This window comes from Tiliqua scincoides, chromosome 1, assembly GCF_035046505.1.
Source record: "Tiliqua scincoides isolate rTilSci1 chromosome 1, rTilSci1.hap2, whole genome shotgun sequence".
In the NCBI taxonomy this organism is placed as follows: Eukaryota; Metazoa; Chordata; class Lepidosauria; order Squamata; family Scincidae; genus Tiliqua; species Tiliqua scincoides.
In genome coordinates, this window is record NC_089821.1 from 197,206,189 (window position 1) to 197,228,430 (window position 22,242).

General features: G+C 43.7%; 1 pseudogene; it reads right to left on the reverse strand.

Annotated features, from left to right (window-relative positions):
* Nucleotides 1-406: 406 nt before the first annotated feature.
* Nucleotides 407-526, reverse strand: LOC136637254 (5S ribosomal RNA; annotated as a pseudogene).
* Nucleotides 527-22,242: the final 21,716 nt, after the last annotated feature.

Sequence of the window (22,242 nt, forward strand, 5' to 3'; positions counted from 1 at the left end):
TGGCAAGCAGCCAGTCAGACTGACACACAAAAGCAAAGTGTACCAAGGGTGTACCACTGCAGAGTGCCAAGAAAGTCTAATTGGAACATTGTTCCAATAGAGGTGCTTAGCCAAGCCTGCATTTAGGAAATAAATACACCATCACTGCAAATTAGAGGAATGTGAGTGTGCGTGTGTGGGGGGGCACAGGCAATGACTCAAAAAACAGCAAGAAGTAGATGTGGTTGCAAAACACTATTCTGGAATCCTAACATTGCCCTTATCTATCTCTCAAGACAGCAACTTCTAACATTATTTCAAGCTTGGATGTGGTTGAATGGGGGGGGGGGAAGCAAATATTTGTAAATACATTCTTCATGTATCCTGAGCTGGTTGGCAACCTTCAGTCTCGAAAGACTATGGTATAAGCCTACAGCACCCAGTATTCCCAGGTGGTCTCCCATCCAAGCACTAACCAGGCCTGACCCTGCTTAGCTTCCAAGATCAGACGAGATTGGGCATGTGCAGGGTAACAGTTGCTGCAGCTAACAATCTCTTAATTCACTTAGGAAGCAATCTTAACCCATTTTCCAGCACCGAGGTAAGGGCAATGCAACTCCAAGGTAAGGGAACAAACATTGCCTTACTTTGAGGAGGCCTCCGTGACTGCCCCCCACCCAACTCCAGAATGCAGCACATGCCCCACTGGCACAGATACACCAGTGCTGGAAAGTTGGTTCGGATTGTGCCTTTAGCTGCAGATGCATTCACATGTTCAATATAGGCATTGCCCCCCCCTTTGCCCACAGGGGATACCTCCAGGCCTCCTGCGAATATGGAAACCGTGGATAAGAAGGAACCCTATCTCTGTGACGCCCCTCACGCACCCTGTACTTCCATTACTTTTGTGGCTCCATGCAGGTATGTCTCTTTCTTTAGTAGAACACTATAAGCAGGCACACTTCTAGAAAGACAAGCAGGCAGGCAGTCTAAACGCTAGAGAGATACTGCCAGAATGACACAGCCAGGAAGCAAATACTGGAGCCATGGATATGAGGGAGGGGGTGACTATATATAAATTCCAGGGGGCAACAAGGGGATTGGACAAACTTCTGGAGGAAAAATCCATCACGGGTTACAAGCCATGATGTGTATGTGTAACCTCCTGATTTTCGAAATGTGTTATGTTAAATGCCAGATGCAAGGGAGGGCACCAGGATGCAGGTTTCTTGCTGTCTCGTGTGCTCCCTGGGGCATTTGGTGGGCCAATGTGAGTTACAGGAAGCTGGACTAGATGGGCCTGATCCAGCAGGGCTGTTCTTATGTTCTAAGACAGATCTGGGTCTTTTTTCTCTTCTGTTTCCTTTTTCAGTAACTCACCACCAGGTTAGTGCAAATATTGGCTCAAGAAGTAGCAGCTTCTCTCCAATGGACTTAGCAGTTATGTGGACAATGACTTTTTGTCAGGACTTCTGCCCTGAGGGAAACTTCGCTTCTGTATAGTGTGGTTCCAGTCTGGCTCGGGGACCCTTGTAGCTATTATTTACAAATAAGCAAACATGGAAGGAGAGACAATGTATTTAAAGTCATGTCTAGATTGGTCTACAGTGTGGCAGGGGAAACCATGAAGACCCAAGTTAACTGGGAATATGTGATTAGGGGATAACCTATTCAAGAAGGGGGGGGACCATAAAGCCCTACTTGGACATTCACTCTGTCATGGAGAGTGAATGCGTGAGAGACTTCACAAGAATGACATGGATGACTATATGCCATAGTCCCACCCTTACAGAATATTCAGTGTGCAAACACTAACCCTGCACTAAGACCTACTGTAGCACATAATGACCTTTCTTTTTTTTAAAAAGAGAACAGTCAGAGAGTTAGATGCTGGGAAGGTATTTTAAAAGGCATGTTGCTTTCTTGTGACTCTGCTCTCTAATAATTCTATATAGCATAATGTGGGTGAAACACAGCTTGGGTCTGGATGGTGGTTTCATTAAAACGGCAAGCAATGTATCGCTGTGGATTAGAATGACATCTCCTTTCTTGGCCAAGCTGCACTCTCAGCTGAGATGCACCATCAGCATATACTCCCATTGTCACAAATTACAAACCTGGAGTTCTTGAAACCTAATTACACTTGACACAGACTGTGCAATCCCAAGCCGGTGCCAGTAATGAGAACACTTATTCCTATCGGAAATTTATGTCTCTCCTTTGCAGCAGAGGGCAGAGAGGCTTGGAGAAAATTAACTGGAAACAGAACCAGAACTAATCTGTTTATCTAATTTTGACCAGATGTGCTCAACTAATCTTGCCGAAGGAATAAAATGGAAATCCCAGGCCAAGCACAATTAGTGTGCTGAACTTTTTGAGGATGGCTGAGCAGAGGATCATTCAAAAGGCAAAACGGGGGCATTGTACATGGCAATGTTTTCACCAGGAGATTGAGCCCATGCCAGCAGACGAGTGAATTAGGACCACCACTAGCTTCCCCCCCCCACCTTTTAACTATTATGGTATTTTACTAATTTGACCCATGAAGCATATAATATAGATTCAGACACCGTGTTTGGTGCTGTGCAGTGCAATTTGAAGAATCCATGATATATAGTTATACATATTGGAATAGGAAATGATGTATGAAATACAATATCACAGCCCAGTGCACAGAGGTCTCAGTGAGTGGACTGCACAGTCGCAGCAAGAGGTGCTGACAGACTAAGGATTCTACTTAGTAGAGTTGATGTGGAGTATGTCACTTTCCTTCTGTAAATAATGTTCTTTACATGTCCCATCCTAGTCATATACTATTCGTTGATATAAAGAGCACTTTTACAGATGTCGCACAATTGCTGTTGACTGATGTATCCCAGGACTGTTTCCCAGGAGCTACCTGCAGGTTTTGAGATACCGAGGATTAGACCTGGAGTCTGACATATCTGAAGCATATGTGCCATTTCGAACTGTATCCCATATTTACTACCCCTTAGTTTTGTCCTACAGAATTTACTGAAAACCACTGACAGTCAAGTCCAAATTATCAGCATAGTTCATGATAGGCTTTAGAAAGCAAGTAAGATCTTCATTAAATAGGGCAGGAGGTGTGGTCTGGAGGCTGAACTATCACCAGGCTGTCAACTTTTGAGGCTATCACTTTGCCTGAAAAAGCTAAGTAAGATCAGTTGCTTGAATGGGAAACCAAAGCTGCTGTCTGTGTAGAGGAGTGGAATGCAGAGGAGTCAGCTGGCCAAAAAAAATCCAAGCTTGGTTTGCAGCTGCCACAAGAGCTTGGAAGTGCAAGAATCAGCAACCAGGATGACAACTGCACTATGAAAAGAAACTCCTGGAGAAACAGAGGTTCTATGAAATGATCTCATGGAATAATACTTTGAAAAATCTCATGGAAAAACTGATTTATGTTCAGCTTGCCTATGTAAACCACCTTGAGTCTACTGAGAAAGGTGGTGTATAAATATTGTAGTAAATAAATAAATGAAGCTGATTAGGGTGTGTGAAGATCTCTTCAATATTGCAGTGCATTTCTGAACACGAATTTGTGCCTTTACCCTCTGGCAAGATCCCTGGCAGTGAAAGCTAGCTAATGTCAGAGGTGATTGTCAGGTGTTGTCCTCGCAGTCTGTTTTCAAGTGCAGCATTTTACTTTGATTTGGATTAGAATTTACTTTTGGATTGGATGCTAAACCAACTGTATATGCATCCTGGTGACCCCCAAAGACTAGGAATCCAACCTGCTCCTATCTGCACAATCCCTTCCCTGATTTGCAGAGCTTCCTCCTCAGTTCTGTTTCTTGGTCATGGTTGCATGTGATGGAAGGCTGGCTAGCCTGGGCAAATATTTTCAGATCCTCCTATATTTAAGCACAAGGAATCTCCTGATTCTGATAGAACACATGATAAGTGGTGTCAAAGTGTGCTTATGTGGCTCAAGCAGAGAAATGGAAGTTGGAAATCCTTTATTAATGCGCCTCTGTCTTCTTCAGTAGCTTTCTGAAAACCTATTATGATTTTAATTATAACAATCCAAGCACCTTTGCAAATCTCTTTGCTGCATTATTTAACTAAATAAATAAGATGGCTGTTTCTCATTGAAATACTTTTTGTAGTTGTTTCTGGTTAACTTTATGTTTCGGAAATATCTGGTGCAACCTGAATGATTGGAGCATTTCTATTTTATCCAAATCACCACCCAATCATTGAGTTGCCCTGCTGACAGAGAAAAAGTATGTCACCAGTGCTGACTACCTTTTGCCAGTCATAAATGCCACTCAAGTGAGAAGGCTGGAGCCCATGGATGTGAGGCAGGTAAGTTGGCAGGGGAGGCAGGATGGGGTGGGGGAGGACAGAATGGGGATGTGGAGGGTGGAATGGGGAGGTGATGGGATGGGATGAGCAGATCTGGTCTGGGAAGGTCCAGGTTTGGCAGTTTTGGCGGCAGCCAAATTGAACCCATGGCACAAGTCCACAGGCCATGATGCATTTTCTTGATTGTTTCAAGAACTGATTTTGTCACTCACTAGGCCAGTAATTGCATTGTGAAGGAGTGAGTGCAGTTCTTTCCCCTTCACAATACAGATAATGTCATTGTGCTTTGTGTACTTTGCGCGGATGCCAGAAGGATGCCTGATCTCCATCCTTCCTGAAGAGGAGCCATCATGTGACTGAACATCTGCCTAGCTGTATATTCATGTTGAGGACCTGGATTCCAATAACATTATCTGCCTGGTTGGTGGTAAGGGGAGGTTGCCTGCATCTCCACTATTCAATGACTCTTGCTGTTGCAATCAATGTATGAAGCAAGCCTATTCTTCTTGTGCTGCTGGATAAATTGGTTTCCAATTGTGCCTTCTTTGTACTATGCCTCGAATCTCCTCTTCATATTTCATTGTTATTTGGTTGCAGCTGAATGGAATGCTGCTGCATGTCCCACTGAAACACTGATATCATGTTCCTAACCTCCCACATATTTGGAAGCGGACAGAGATTATTTTCTCATTTCACACTGATTCCAAAAACGTTTTGGACACTTAATTCCAAAATTTATATATGGAGCTGGGGGAAATTAGTCTAAATCATAGAGGCTGGCTGTTGCCAAGAACAAAACAGAAAGTTTGAATGTTCCATAGGACATCAGTGATCTTCTAGTAATTAAATTCTGATGAGCTTTCAAGGCTTTTGTTCTTCATTGTTAATTCACAAAATTAAAGAGTATTTGCTGACACTGTAATATTGTAACTTGTAATTAAGCAATCATACCTTGCTTTGATACCTATTAAAAGACCAATAATTCAGTTGGCCTTCAAACTGATTTTCTTAATAAGAAAGAAAGAAAGAAAGAAAGAAAGAAAGAAAGAAAGAAAGAAAGAAAGAAAGAAAGAAAGAAAGAAAGAAAGAAAGAAAGAAAGAAGAGGCCCACATCTGAATGTATTGTTTTACATTAGAACATATAAATACAAATAAACAAAATACAAATATGGCAATCATTGCTGAGATGGGTCTGGGAGCCTTGGTGTAAAGCCGTACTTGGGTTCCCGAATAGCACCCTTGCCCATCCTCTAATGGAGCATTGCCTTCTACCACTGCCACAGGCACTGAGTGTTCAGGGGTCAGCCCAGCCAGATGAAGCCTCTTCAGGCACAGATCCTTGGTCACAAGATCTTTCCAACCCTGATACCACCCCTGCTAGCTGTTCGGACCTGCATCCCTAATGGAATAAAAGGGACTTTGGTGATAGTCTCTATTCTCCTATAGGTGCAAGGTACTCCTATGTCTGAATTGCTGGGCCTTGTGCAGAGACTACCAAACACAACAGCTGTGCTACTAGTGAAACTCAGGTAAGTTACTGCAGTCCTGTAGCAAACAAGAACACCTATTCCCATCCTCATAAGAAGATGGATTTAAGAAGCCACCACTAATTTGGGTTTTGAAGAATACAGCAGCCAACCCAAATGGCACCGCCTTTTATTTAAAACTGACTTTGTACAGGCATTCAATCTGAAACAGATTCTTCATACTATTGGACCTCTTCAGAGTGGCTAAATCTATTTATTTTTTAACAGATGTTCATGGAATATCCAATATGGCCTCCTGTAGACTTTTATACAAATGCATCTTCTCTTTCTTTCTTTAATCTCCCAGCTTACTTGATAGGTTTAATGATGACCAGCTCTCAACAACTGGAAATACAGAAGATAAAATTGGGTAAAACATATCCTCTATATAGCAATAACCTGTCAACCTATCCTCTAATTCACAGACAAGAATATTGCACATAGAAGTCTCTCCAGTACCATCAATTTAAAGTGAAATATTTTCTCCCCCAAAACCCCTGCTGTAATGAACTTTCTGACTTAGAATTATTGGTAACACAGGCCTACAAAATTGAGGGTCAGAAACGTTTTTCCCAAACTTTATGGTGGTTTGATATGAATTTGGGGTGCCAATTCCAAAAAAGGGATCCGTTTTGCCCTATCCCGTCTAGTTTTGGAGATATAATATCGCCTCATTAGTGAATAGTTCAAGCAGTTTCCTCATGAGGAAGCCATAGTGTAGGCTTCCTCATAAAGCTAGGCAGGCCATCGCGTGAGGCTCTCTGCAGATGCGTGTGGCCTCTGGGAACCAAGTGCCTCGGGAACTAAGTGCCAGGTAAGGCACAAGAGTTTAGCATCTGGGCGAGTTCAGCAGCAGGGCGAGGAGGCCAGGGCTCCATACGCTGCCCTTCCTCTTCCCTTGAGAAGAGGGCTGCTATCCAGTGTACGGTTTTTAAAAGGACCCCTAAATAAAACAACAACAACAACAAAAAAGCTATGCAGTCAGATAGCCAGCAGCAGGGTGGGGGCTATCCAGTGTTCTGCATTGAGTGCCACATGTATGATTATATGCCTCTGGGGCATAAGTCATGGGTGTGTCCTCGGTGCAAGGAGCTCCAGGCTCTCAGGGAACGCGTCCGCTCCCTTGAAGCCTTGGTGGCCGACCTGGAGAAGCGCAGGCAGCCAGAGGAGGACCGTGGGGAGACTTCTGGGGACGATCAGGCTTCGTCCCAACCTCAGGCGTGCAGCTCCTCGGCTGCCCGGGTGGGAAGTCTCGGGACTGGAGGACGTCATCCTGGAGAGGAGGGAAACAATCCCTTAGTGGGGACCCCTTCTCCAGGGGATGGGCCCGTATCCGAGCGCACTCGGGATACTCCTCGGCGGGAGGGGGGTCGGGGGCTTCTTGTAGTGGGGGATTCGATTATTAGAAACATAGAGAGGGGGGTTTGCGACGGATGTGAGGACTGCATGGTGACTTGCCTGCCTGGTGCGAAGGTTGCGGACATCACTTCTCGTCTAGACAGGCTAGTAGACAGTGCTGGGGGAGAGGTAGCGGCTGTGGTGCATGTCGGCACCAACGACGTGGGCAAGTGTAGCTGGGAGGTCCTGGAGGCCAAATTTAGGCTTTTAGGCAGGAAGCTGAAAGCCAGGACCTCAAAGGTAGCGTTCTCTTAAGTGCTACCTGTTCCACGCGCAGGGCCAGCTAGGCAGGCGGAGATCAGGGGTCTCAATGCGTGGATGAGACGGTGGTGTAGGGAGGAGGGGTTTAGATTCGTTAGGCACTGGGGAACGTTTTGGGACAAGCGGGGCCTGTACAAGAGGGACGGGCTCCATTTGAACCAGAATGGAACCAGACTGCTGGCGCATAACATTAAAAAGGTGGCAGAGCAGCTTTTAAACTGATCCCTGGGGGAAGGCCGACAGGAGCCGAGGGGCATCCGGTTCGGGACTCCTCATCCCTATGGGATGAGGATGGGGAGGTTAGAGAACAACAAGACAAAGGCAGGGTAGGAGAAGAAATTGGGAAAGGTAGGGTGATAGGATGTGATAGATGGTTTGGCACAATGAGAGGATGCGGGGACAAAGGAGCGAATAAGCAGCCCATCCTTGGACATTCCGTGTATAAATGCTTTTATGCGAATGCCCGAAGTCTACGAGCAAAGGTGGGAGAACTGGAATGTCTGGTGACAAGGGAAAATATTGACATAGTGGGCATAACGGAAACCTGGTGGAATGCGGAGAATCAGTGGGATACCGCAATCCCGGGCTATAAACTCTACAGGAGGGACAGGCAGGGGCGTGTTGGAGGTGGGGTGGCCCTTTATGTTAAGGAAGGGATAGAATCCAGCAAAGTAGAGATTGAAGGTGGGTCCGACTCCACCGTAGAATCTCTGTGGGTTAAATTACCAGGCTTGTGCAGCGATGTAATACTGGGGGCGTGCTATCGTCCTCCAGACCAGAAATCTGATGGGGACCTTGAAATGAGGAAACAGATCAGGGAGGTGACAAGGAGGGACAGGGTTGTAATCATGGGGGACTTCAATTATCCTCATATTGACTGGGTCAATTTGTGTTCTGGTCACGATAAGGAAACCGGATTTCTTGACGTGCTAAATGACTGTGGCTTAGATCAGCTAGTCACGGAGCCCACCAGAGGACAGGTGACTCTGGATTTAATTTTGTGCGGTACGCAGGACCTGGTTAGAGATGTAAACATTACTGAGCCATTGGGGAACAGTGATCATGCTGCGATCCATTTTGACGTGCATGTTGGGGGAAGAATACCAGGCAAATCTCTAACAAAAACCCTTGACTTCCGACGGGCAGACTTCCCTCAAATGAGGAGGCTGGTTAGAAGGAGGTTGAAAGGGAGGGTAAAAAGAGTCCAGTCTCTCCAGAGTGCATGGAGGCTGCTTAAAACAACAGTAATAGAGGCCCAGCAGAGGTGTATACCACAAAGAAAGAAGGGTTCCACTAAATCCAGGAGAGTGCCCACATGGCTAACCAGCCAAGTTAGAGAGGCTGTGAAGGGCAAGGAAGCTTCCTTCCGTAAATGGAAGTCTTGCCCTAATGAAGAGAATAAAAAGGAACATAAACTGTGGCAAAAGAAATGTAAGAAGGTGATAGGGGAGGCCAAGCGAGACTATGAGGAACGCATGGCCAGCAACATTAAGGGGAATAATAAAAGCTTCTTCAAATATGTTAGAAGCAGGAAACCCGCCAGAGAAGCGGTTGGCCCTCTGGATGGTGAGGGAGGGAAAGGGGAGATAAAAGGAGACTTAGAGATGGCAGAGAAATTAAATGAGTTCTTTGCATCTGTCTTCACGGCAGAAGACCTCGGGCAGATACCGCTGCCCGAACGGCCCCTCCTAACCGAGGAGTTAAGTCAGATAGAGGTTAAAAGAGAAGATGTTTCAGACCTCATTGATAAATTAAAGATCAATAAGTCACCGGGCCCTGATGGCATCCACCCAAGGGTTATTAAGGAATTGAAGAATGAAGTTGCAGATCTCTTGACTAAGGTATGCAACTTGTCCCTCAAAACGGCCACGGTACCAGAAGATTGGAGGACAGCAAATGTCACGCCTATTTTTAAAAAGGGAAAGAGGGGGGACCCGGGAAACTATAGGCCGGTCAGCCTAACATCCATACCAGGTAAGATGGTGGAATGCCTCATCAAAGATAGGATCTCAAAACACATAGACGAACAGGCCTTGCTGAGGGAGAGTCAGCATGGCTTCTGTAAGGGTAAGTCTTGCCTCACAAACCTTATAGAATTCTTTGAAAAGGTCAACAGGCATGTGGATGCGGGAGAACCCGTGGACATTATATATCTGGACTTTCAGAAGGCGTTTGACATGGTCCCTCACCAAAGGCTACTGAAAAAACTCCACAGTCAGGGAATTAGAGGACAGGTCCTCTTGTGGATTGAGAACTGGTTGGAGGCCAGGAAGCAGAGAGTGGGTGTCAATGGGCAATTTTCACAATGGAGAGAGGTGAAAAGCGGTGTGCCCCAAGGATCTGTCCTGGGACCGGTGCTTTTCAACCTCTTCATAAATGACCTGGAGACAGGGTTGAGCAGTGAAGTGGCTAAGTTTGCAGACGACACCAAACTTTTCCGAGTGGTGAAGACCAGAAGTGATTGTGAGGAGCTCCAGAAGGATCTCTCCAGACTGGCAGAATGGGCAGCAAAATGGCAGATGCGCTTCAATGTCAGTAAGTGTAAAGTCATGCACATTGGGGCAAAAAATCAAAACTTTAGATATAGGCTGATGGGTTCTGAGCTGTCTGTGACAGATCAGGAGAGAGATCTTGGGGTGGTGGTGGACAGGTCGATGAAAGTGTCGACCCAATGTGTGGTGGCAGTGAAGAAGGCCAATTCTATGCTTGGGATCATTAGGAAGGGTATTGAGAACAAAACGGTTAGTATTATAATGCCGTTGTACAAATCGATGGTAAGGCCACACCTGGAGTATTGTGTCCAGTTCTGGTCGCCGCATCTCAAAAAAGACATAGTGGAAATGGAAAAGGTGCAAAAGAGAGCGACTAAGATGATTACGGGGCTGGGGCACCTTCCTTATGAGGAAAGGCTATGGCGTTTGGGCCTCTTCAGCCTAGAAAAGAGACGCTTGAGGGGGGACATGATTGAGACATACAAAATTATGCAGGGGATGGACAGAGTGGATAGGGAGATGCTCTTTACACTCTCACATAATACCAGAACCAGGGGACATCCACTAAAATTGAGTGTTGGGCGGGTTAGGACAGACAAAAGAAAATATTTCTTTACTCAGCGCGTGGTCGGTCTGTGGAACTCCTTGCCACAGGATGTGGTGCTGGCGTCTAGCCTAGACGCCTTTAAAAGGGGATTGGACAAGTTTCTGGAGGAAAAATCCATTATGGGGTACAAGCCATGATGTGTATGCGCAACCTCCTGATTTTAGGAATGGGTTAAGTCAGAATGCCAGATGTAGGGGAGAGCACCAGGATGAGGTCTCTTGTTATCTGGTGTGCTCCCTGGGGCATTTGGTGGGCCGCTGTGAGATACAGGAAGCTGGACTAGATGGGCCTATGGCCTGATCCAGTGGGGCTGTTCTTATGTTCTTATGTTCTTATGTTCTTATGGATTATGGTCACCTCTTTCAATCAATATAAACAATAGTCTCTGGAATTCAAATTATGAGTCACAGCCCAATCTAATATAACTCTGGTTGGCAATGTAATGCTGCCAGCAGGATTTCCACTGCACCCTGCAAGAATGTTTTTACCTCCAGAGGCCTCCTCAGGGCAAGCCCCTGCCAGCCCAGCAGGTCTACTCAGACTTGCACCAGCAATCTCACTGGCACAAGTCCTCATGGACCTGTGAAGACTGAGCTAGCTGGAAAAGATGGTTTGGATTTGGCAGATGCTACTAGCACCAAACCCATTCGTTTCCAGATCCCAATCTGCCTTTCTCCCTACCCCTGTTGCCAGCCCATTGCATCCACCCCGCCTCCCTCTGACGCCCTGTGCAATCTTACCTGGAGTGGCAGGCACCCAGAATCTGAAGCCATGCAGAGCTGGCCACTCACTGCCTCTGGCAGCGGCCAGCCTGCACACTCTGGTGTATCACATTTTGTGACAGTCAGAAAGTGCTTAGAACATTAGTTCTGGTGGTGCTAGTCACTTTAGGATTGGGCCATCACTTATCTTGGAAATAGAAGTCAAAGGAATTGAATATGTTGCTTTGCCTTGCTAAGAACTGTATGCCTAATTACGTTTCCTATATTTTTCTTTTACGGGGGAGGTGGATTATAAATCTTCATCAACCTCTCCATTTAGGCTAATAGTGCTGAATAAGGAAATTATCTGGAGTCGTTTGTTAAATTCCAGAGCTGAACACCATAATAAGTAGGGAGTGAACATGTTCAAGCATGCTCAGAGTGACTTTCAGTCAGTGCTAAGGGCAGCTTTAAGAACAATGGGCACACATGTATGGATCATGGGCACTCACAGTATTCCCTGGAATTCATAAAACTATACACTCTTACCCTATCCTCATCCTTATCCTCATCATCATCACAACTGTATTTATATACTGTTTTTCAACAAAAAAGTTCACAAAGCTGTTCTGTACATTTGCCATCTGTAAGGGTGTTTGAAAATGTTTTTTTTTTTCCCCAGAGTTCATGATTTGAATGACAGAAAGCAATGTTATGTGTTTTTATTCCAAGATCTCATTCTTATTAATTTTTAATCACTTTAAAACTGTACTAGGTAGGTAATATAGATGATAATAGTGTCAGCAGATGCAGCCACTATAATTTCTAACTGGAAATGTAATGTATTTTAATTTCTGGAAAATATCTTAAACATCAAAAGGTAGTGTTTTGTATTTTTATTCAGATATTTTAAACAAAAAAAAATGCAGTTTTAGTGTTTTTAACCAGAAAAAGCAAAAGAAAAAAGAAAGAAAAACACCTCTAGCTATCTGCTATCTGTACTTTTGGGATTTTCTGTACATCTGTACATTAGGGATTTTCACTTATACGTACCATGAATATTAAAAACATATTTCTTTATCTGTATCAAAATCTTCAGTTATATGCCCCAGGAAGTGGTTCTGTGAGACTCACTGCCTGATGGATAGTTCATTCCCATGCTCAGTTTCATACTGGCTTTCAAAGCATGTGCATTGCATGCTCCCTTCTGTCTGTTTTTGTGCTGTGTTTGTGCAAAATATTGTGAACATGGGTCAAGGAACAGCATGATGACCTAAGAGGGGTTAGGTCATCTCCATGCCGATGTGGGCCCCGGGAGGCAGGTAGGTTGTGTCAGCCAAGTTTGGCCAATGCAGGGGTCGGGGGGGGGGGCATGTGGAGGGCAGGGAGGATAAAGGGATGAGGTGTTTTGGGGTGGAGGAGGGCAAGTGGTAGGTGTTCCCAGGAGGTAGGCGGGGAGCAGGAGGCAGGGCCAGCTATCCAGCAGTTATGCTAGATCCTAACCCCATTCCTGGGCAGCCCGGGGCAGTCCCAGTCTGCTTGGATTTGCGCTAACGCTTGAAGTGGCGCAGATCGGAGTAGTCCCATTGGGGCTGCTGTGGCTTTACCCAGCTCTGGCTATTTACAGCCCAATCCTATCCATACTTTCCTGGGAGTAAGCCCCATTGACTCTAATGGACCTTACTTCTGAGTAGACATGCATAGGATTGGACTGTTAGTCTGGCTATTTTGGTTAAAAACAAGCTAGCATGTTTTTCTTCAGAAGCATTTATTTTCTGGGGCTTGTTTGCATGCATCTCAAAAATTACATAATTTCTTCACTATATTTCACCTGCCATCAGGGAGAAGAATTACAAAGTACAGTAATTTAATTGTGCAGCTGTTTTCCTGTGGAAATTTCTGAGGGTTACATGTACTTAATTTGTCCTGTGTTGGCTGCAAACTAGAGATGAACTCAGCTTTTTTGTTTGATTCTTGGGATGAATTCAGTATCACTTTATATTCCTCTCCTGAGAAGCACATTGGCTTAATCACTGTTCTTATAGCTCTACGTATTATAGGGGTGGTTCACGTTCCAAATGAAATACGTTTTCAAATCAACTTCCAAAGTTCTCTGAGTTTTCTGACTGTGCAACATTTTGACAACATGCGTTTCCATAAATATTCAAGTAAGATGAACAAAGTGCTCTGAAAACAATGTTCCTTTTACAACAGCAATCGACTAATATAGGGCCCAATCCTATCTAAAGTTCCAACACCAATACAGTTGTGCCAACAGGGTGGTGGATCAGTCACGGAGGCCTACCCATGGGAAGGAATTGTTTGTCCCCTTGACTTGGGACTGCATTGCAACTCCATGAGTGCCAGAAAGTTGGATAGGATAGGATTGTGCTGTGAGTGAACTGCTTGGAAAATAATTAATTGTATTCTTCTGGTTGTGGAAGAAATCCCATTTGCAGAAGGGGAGCAAGGAAGATTTTTACTGATTTCTCCTTCCATTTCCCTTGTCCCTCCCAATATCTAGTCAATATCTCCCCAACTTTCATATATAACAGTTTAGTATATAATTTATTAATTTCTATTTAGGATTCAATTTTAATCTAGTAAAAGAAATGTATTTGTGAGATGGTTCCAATATTACACCAAACTCCCTTATGTTTGGCTATTATGTTTAGTTATTCAGTTTAGCTCAGCTGAATAACTAAATACGAATTATAACAAATTCCCACGAGATTTTTGTCTTTATAGTTTGCAACAACTGGAGTCCTTTCAACATTATGAGAGAAAGTCAAAAAACAGAGTGCTGATTGTGATTCACTAACATTATCACATAGTGAAGTTGTCACTCAGTTGCTTAAGTAAACAAGAGGGAAACCAACCAATCACAAGAAGATCTTGAAATTCTCTCAAGTGGGTAAACTTGAATGTCTCTATTAAAATAAGATAACAGTTTTACATGTTGAACTTCACTACGCTCACAGCCCAAGACCAGTGGAACAGAGTCCCGCTGACATAAAGTGCTATTCAGTGGCCATTTCCAAGCTGCAGCTGCCTCAGAGACCTGCTGCTGTGGCTGGCGATGTGCACCAGCAAAGGTAAGGTGACATAAGGGGCGGTTGGTAGGTGGGCAGGGGGAGGTGTTTTGCAGGAGCATATCAGGGAAGGGAGAGGTGGATCCAGTGGCAGTTGTGCAAACAGAATCTTATTTTTCTGTCCAGCCCACCCCTGGCTCTCCTGACTTGCAACAGCTATATAGCTGGCATAGGTCCAAGGAGACCCATAGGTAGCCTACTGGGGGGAAGAATGGGTAAAAAAAATATTGTTTTTTAAAAATAATTTGACTTACATCCTGAAGGCTATCTGATCACCCTCCCCCTGAGGCACGGTGACCCTTGACCCTAGACTGTAAAGTCACTGGATAACCCAGTATAAGTATAAGCAAAGAAAGAATCATTTTAACAGCCACACTGCTAAAGCATATAAATACACAGAATAGTGAAAAGCTGTTTGACTTCATTTAAAGCAAAATTGTTAGCCTCACAGAAGCTACTAAAGCCTGTAAACACTCTGGAATTTAAAAGATAGTGCAACTAGGCAACGAAGAAGATAGGCTTCAACTTGGCAGAAGTACACATCTTGCCAAGGACATCACTATGCCTGCCTGCCAGTGCTCACTTATTTTATTCTTTCATGCTTTCAGAGCAAAAGGCATATATATATATATATATATATATATATATATATATATATATATATATATATATGCAAAATAGTCTTTGCCCTAAATTGTAATTCACATATGGGGACATATTAGCCATAGAAGTAGTTCTTAAGGAACCAAAAGGTTGCTTGATTTTAGGAAGGTATTAAGAAAAAACAAGAAGCTTTTAGTTTTGCAGAGAGGCTTCACAGGTGTTCAGTGTTTGGATTAACACAAGGGAAAGGAACGCAGAAGAGATAAGATAGGTCACTCAAACAAGGCCATGCTAATTAGGATGAGTCTGAAGGGGATGAATGCCAAGAAGTGAGTCTGAAGTTCTGCCAAAAATGAGGTCTTCACACCTGTGTTTAAGTGTTTTTGTGTTCTCTTTTAATGAGGCTAGTGAGAGGACTTGTCAATTAATTTCTAATTGGAATGATAAATGTGAATAAGGGTCGACACTGGGTCAATACTGGATAAAATATTATAGCACTCCCTGCTGGCTTTTGAAAACTTTCTAATTCAATGTGTTTAATTGTTTATTTTCACCTTTTTTGGAAACCTGTAACTTGAAACTCACCTATGAGGTGTCTCTAAGGTTATCTTTAGCCTATTAAGAGTTAGCCCCATCTATGATGTCAAATATCAGCCAATGGGAAGTCTAAATTTTCAAACAAAGAACCCAGAATGGTATAAAAAAGTCAAGTTAATATTGAAAAATTGCTCTCATGCTTTTGACACTAGTCCCGTGAGATGCCCATTGCTTGCAATGAAATAAAAGCCTGCAAACTTTCACTCCTGAGTACCGAGATTTCTTGAGTTGCTTCCTTCAACCTTGCAACACCCCCACCACAGCATGCAGTGTAGCCTTTGTTGGCATGACTGCATGCTATAACATGAATAAGGATAAGAATGGAGCCTTACTTGAAAGCAAGGTCCATAGAAATCGGGGGGGGGGGGCTTTCATCCAAGTAAAAGTAGTGGATTGTGGTGTTTAGGGTACAGATAGCCCAGAATTTCCCAAAGCCAACATGGTACAATCATAGGAGTACCACTCAACACCATATGGCTTCTTTCCGCCCCCAACTCATTAGGCCAATATAGCACAAAATCTCACACTGTTAGCATGAGATCTCATGAGAGTTGCATGAGATCTCACATTATGTCAGCCTGACAAATTGGGAAGAAGAGGCCGCACGGTGAAGGGCACCATGGCCCTGGTGAGTTTGGGAGCCACTGAGATAAGCAATATTTTTAAGATATTTGGAATGGAAGTACATGTGGAGCCTGTTTGTCCACGGATTTTATATTTGTGGATCTGGCTCAATGCAGGTCCCCCAGACCCATGTTCAGGCTCCACCTGAACCCTCCAAAGGAAACTGGAGCTCAACTCTTGTCACCTCCTGAGAGCTTTCTGAAGCCCACATAGGCTGCATGAGTGCACCCAGGGCTCTGCAGGCTTCAGAATGGCCAAAAAGACAACTTCCAGGTTTCACCTTCTACTGCCACACCCTCTGGCAATGATTCTTTCACCTTTATCTCCAAAATCCTCATTATCCCTACTAGGTTACAGCTGTAAACCACACCCATAGCAAGCAAAGGTTCTGGTGTTAACTCTATACTTCTCAGATCTAACAACACAAGGGACCACTGCTGACACCACACACTGTCTCCTTGTGGGGAATCTTCCGCATTCCCACTACAACTGTATTGACAAAATGCTTTCTTATTGTTATGTATGCTAACATGTAATCTGTTTGGTGGGCATGGGGAATCAGGAATCATGAATTAGTTTCTTTTATTTTCTTTCTTAACAAGTTAATTAATGAGGAACAGAATTATTTTGTACAGTATATTTAAGGTCCAGGAATAAGACTGCCCTATTGACTCAGATGACAGTCATCTGAGTTTTGAATTCATCTGAGGAACTGAATTCTACAGTTCTGTTCCTCCATTTCCTTCTACGTTTTTAATTTAACTAATAATCCTGAATTATAAGTCAATTTGAGTATAGCAGGACAGTGGGAAATATCAGGTCCCATAGGTTACACCTTAATGGCTATCTTACTTTTTCACAAGCATTGAAACATATTATTCATCCAGTAAGTGCCAAAATTAGACATGGAATGTAATTGTAAGACCCATTTTTCTCAAAATTCCAGAAGTATAATACAGTAAAAGGAAACTAGAAGCCTTAACTGTTGTACGTTGGCTTTTCTGCTGCATTATATTCCGTGAAGGTTTTATATTCCTGGTTAGCCATGTTATATTTTCAGACATGCCACAAAACCCACAACTTTCAATTATCATTGCTTTTAGACATATAACGAAACATATGGTACAATAATTAATACCATTGTACTGCGGGCTGCCTGCTCCTAATGTTTCTTTTCACCAGTTTGGATGCTGGGTACTAGGAAAATAATCACAAATCAACCAAACAGCCGTTTACAGCCGTTTGACAGGATCAAAAGTGTTCTGATAACAAAAAGAAGCCATGTTGGATCCCACAGGTTTGTTCTGGAATGTCATCAAGTTGTACTCTAGGCACAAATAGTGAATCTGAAATGGGGGCAGAGGAATCTACATTAAATTTGTTATGTTAGCAAATATTTGTTCCTGAAGTAATATGCAAAAAACTTAGAAATCATTTCAATGTGTGCTTGGCTTAATAGGTAGCCCTATTAGGGATAGGATATGTTGGCAAGACTACATCACACCAGAGTTTCAGTACCTGTGCTGGCTCTTTTTCTTGCCTCTGACCACAGTTTGAAGTGTGACCAAGGCTGCAATCCTAACCACACTTTCCTGAGAGTAAACCCCATTGAACAAAATGGGACTTACTTCTGAGTAGGCCAGGTTAGGATTGTACCCCAAAGCAACCATACTTTGCGAAGCACTGTCTTATCCCACCTTGTTTCACTCCTGAAGTTGCAGTACACTCATAGTGCAATCCTATGCAGTTCTGCTCAGAAGTAATTCCTATTGCTTTCAGTTGAATTTATTCCATGAAAATGCTATAGGATTGCAGCCTCAGTTATTTCAAAAACTAAGGCTGCCTTAAAGTTTTTAATAGAAAATAAGCCTTATTAAACTCAGCAGGGTATTTTCCCCCCAAGCAAACAGGCATTCAATGCATTCAAACTGCATTGCACATGATGTGCCTTGAGTATACTGCTACACAAGATAGTGGAACAAGGTCATATAATAAGAGATGTTCTTGCCTCTAAAGAAGATGATGTCTCAAACTGTATCTCAAACAGATTTTACCTCATGTGCCCCCCCCCCCCAAAAAAAAAAAAGAGACAAGGTTTGGATTAAAACTGGGCCACATTTACTGAAACTGCAAAGTTTGGGAACCTCTAGGATAAGACCTTCTTGCTCCTGAAGGAGATATTATGACAAAGGTATTGGGCATAATATGTATCATAAAACAGGTTCTATGTCTGAGCATCAATTTGAGGCTTTGTCTTCCCTTTTGTTTAATTTCAGATGTCAACTACCCAAAAATTTTTAGAATGTGCAGTAACAAAATATCAAGAATTATTTCCCATCCCTCCTCTCCAAAACATCCATGAACTTTTCAGTACATCTCCAGCCAGAGAAAATTTTCCAGTTCATCATTTGTAAATGAAACTTCCCTAGCAACCACGAAATTGTTGGCAGGATGGACTCCAGAAAGGGGTGTTCCCAGCCTTGGGGTGCGATTTCTTCAATCCTCAAAAGAATAATAAACTTTCCAAAACACAGCTGTATGCAATATTCCTGCTAAGGAGGAACTGAGAAAAATCAAATGTTTTGTCCTCTTAACCCACTGTGACAAAATAAGTAAAGAATGAACTTTGGAAGCAATTATTCAGTTTTTTTCTGGTCTCTAAGCATAAGGAAATTCACCTTTTTCCTGCCACAGAGCAACACAATCTTTTCCTCCCAGTAATGCACTTAGTGAACTGTAAAAGTTGCCCCTTTTGCTTACATAATGAGCAAAGAGAATCTAGCAGATTAGTGTTAAGGCTAATTGAAATAAATTAAAATGTCAAAATATTTACATAGGAAAGATTGGGTTGTAATGTACGTATATGTCTTTGTGCAGCAGGATTCTTATGGGGGGGGGGCTTTGAGACGATTGTTCAGTTCCAGTGATGATGGCTGTAAATGTGGGCTAGGAGGTGAGACTAATAGGCTGTCCTGCTGATGGAACACATGTTTTGCTGGCGCTGATGGCTATAAAGCAGACATTAAGTGTGCTCCAGCCAGAGTGTTTTGTGACAGCAGAATGGAGTTCTGCTGTCACAAAATGGCAGCCATCAGTGCAAGGAGCACTCAGTTGGCAGCCATTTTGGGAACACTGCCACAAGTGGTGGCCATGCTCCCCATTCGTCGCTGGACCCTGCCATAGCAGGGGGAGTAAGTAAAGCAGTGGCAGGAGTTGAGGGGTGAAATTGGGCAAGGAGGGAGGGAGGAAAAGGGTAGAGAGTCTGGAGGAGGGGTGGATCCAGCAGCAATGGTGTGCACCATGCCATGTCATCTCTCCACAGCTTCCCCACCCTCTTTCTCTCCTCAGACTTGTGCCAGCCAAAGAGCTGGTGCACGTTCACGGTGACCTATTGTGGAGCAGTTAGCTTACAGAGGGATAAGGGGATTCAAGTTTCCTTTTCCCTCCCAATCCGTTTCCCTGCTGGAAACAGCATGCTCCTTTTTGGTTCAGCTGCACTAGTTGTGGGGGGGAGGGTGGAGGATAGGATTGGGCTCTGAATTAGTGTAATATTTACTTTTATCTCATTAATTAAAGGTCCACTTTTCCTCAACCTGCTTGTCAGTATTTGTGCTTCAATATAGTGATGGCATGGGGTGGGGTGGGGGAGATAATATGGAAGTCATACAGACTGGAAGCCTGCATGTATTCATTTTATACATTCAAGAAAGAAAAAAAAAACAACACAATTGGAGCAAGCAGGAAGGCCACTCAAATAAATAGGGAGGGCCAGGCTTAAAAGCTAGCTGTGACATTCTGCGGTGGATGCTGAAATCCCATGAACTTGATCAGGTGAAAACCATGTCAGAGGTATTTGAAATATGCTTTTATAACGTATTTGGAAACCATCAGCAGTTGACATTTTGCAATCACGGAAGGTGGGCTGTCATATAAACTCATCATCATTTCAAGCTCAATATGTTCAAGACTGAACTTTGCATCTTTCCTCCAAGCTCTCCTTTCTTGCAGTCTTATACGAGTACATTTGCAATGTGTCCATTCCTCCTGTAGAACAGGCATAAAGCCTTGGCTTTACCATTCACTCCTACCTCTTCTTTATAACCCATATTCAGTCAATTGGCATATCATCATATTATGCTGCCCATGCCCTGCCTCCCCCACCAGTGTAAGGGAAATCTAAAATGGTGTCATTATTGAAGGAGGAACATCCACTGCTGCTATCTATAACTGACTTGTAAGCCAACCAGGGTATGGGCTAGAGAGCCTAGGCTTCCCACCACCATGATGGAGGGGTCAGTTGTCATTGTGGGGCCCAGCATAGGGCTTTGTCCCAGGCTCACCACAACCTGACCTCAGTTATACTGATAATGGGCCCAATCCTATCCAACTTTCCAGCACGGTGCAGCCTTGAGGTAAGGGAACAAATGTTTCCATACCTGGAGGAGGCCTCTGTGACTGCTTCCCCTCCAAAGGATACAGCGCACACCCATTGGCACTCCTGTACCAGCACTGGAAAATTGGATAGGATTGGGTCCTCAGTCAGTATTCTGATAGCTATGCTGAAAATGGGACTCTGATCTATTCAAACTCTGAAGTATGAGGATCATCATTATGTTAGATAACAAAGAGCGCTATTTCCAAAAGGTTACATTGATTACCAAGATCCAGGTCTACAGAGCTTGCGTCCTGAGTACACTTCTGTACTGCAGCGAGTCATGGACTCTTTGCTCACAACAGGAGAGGAAACTGAACGCTTTCCACATGCGCTGCCTCCAACACATCCTCGGCATCACCTGGAAGGACAAAGTTCCAAACAACACAGTCCTGGAACGTGCTGGAATCCCTAGCATGTATGCACTGCTGAAACAGAGACGCCTGCGTTGGCTCAGTCATGTTGTGAGAATGGATGATGGCCGGATCCCAAAGGATCTCCTCTATGGAGAACTCATGCAAGGAAAGCGCCCTACAGGTAGACCACAGCTGCGATACAAGGACATCTGCAAGAGGGATCTGAAGGCCTTAGGAGTGGACCTCAACAAGTGGGAAACCCTGTCCTCTGAGCGGCCCACTTGGAGGCAGGCTGTGCAGCATGGCCTTTCCCAGTTTGAAGAGACACTTGGCCAACACTCTGAGGCAAAGAGGCAAAGAAGGAAGGCCCATAGCCAGGGAGACAGACCAGGGACAGACTGCACTTGCTTCTGGTGTGGAAGGGATTGTCACTCCCGAATCGGCCTTTTCAGCCACACTAGATGCTGTTCCAGAATGTCCATTCAGAGCGCGATACCATAGTCTTTCGAGACTGAAGGTTGCCAACATGACATTGATTATGATGCTTAATGGGAAACACATGGTTAAGGTTTGGATAATAATAAGATCAATAGAACTTTAATCGAATTTACACCTCAGTTCAAAGGACATTTGCTTGGAACCACCATACACAGATCATGTTAAATCACTTCCTGTAGCAGCTGTCTCTACATGCTGAACTATCCACATGTAGTAGTTTGCCAAGCAGAGTATTTTTCTCCACAGATCTATAGATAGAGAAAAAATGGATAATAAAGAAAAAAAGCAACAATTTGCAGAGGCATGAAGAAAATTTCCCTGTCAATGTGGGCTAGCTGGTGCTCAAAATTGACTTACCACCACAAGGAGGCTTCCAGGGAGGGATTTCAATGAACTCAAGGCATTCATATTATGTGAACTTGTCTTAAAACCCATTGATTTCATTGGAATTTACTTCTAAGTTGCTATGATTAGTAGCACAGCTTGAAACTAATCAAATATTTCTGTTTCACCAGACATGTGGAATTTGATAACCAAAGGTAAATATGCTGTGTCTCCTACAGCAACGCACCATCCCCACCCACTACTTAAAAGAGGAGAATTAAGCCATCAAAGTGATTTCCTGATCTGTTCAGACTGATGAAATACAAGCCCTGCCTAATATTGCTTTTCACTTCTAGGATTTTGAGTGATATTGCATTTTCAGTTGGGCCTTTTTTCATTGATCAGTTTCCTCCCTGCAAAATA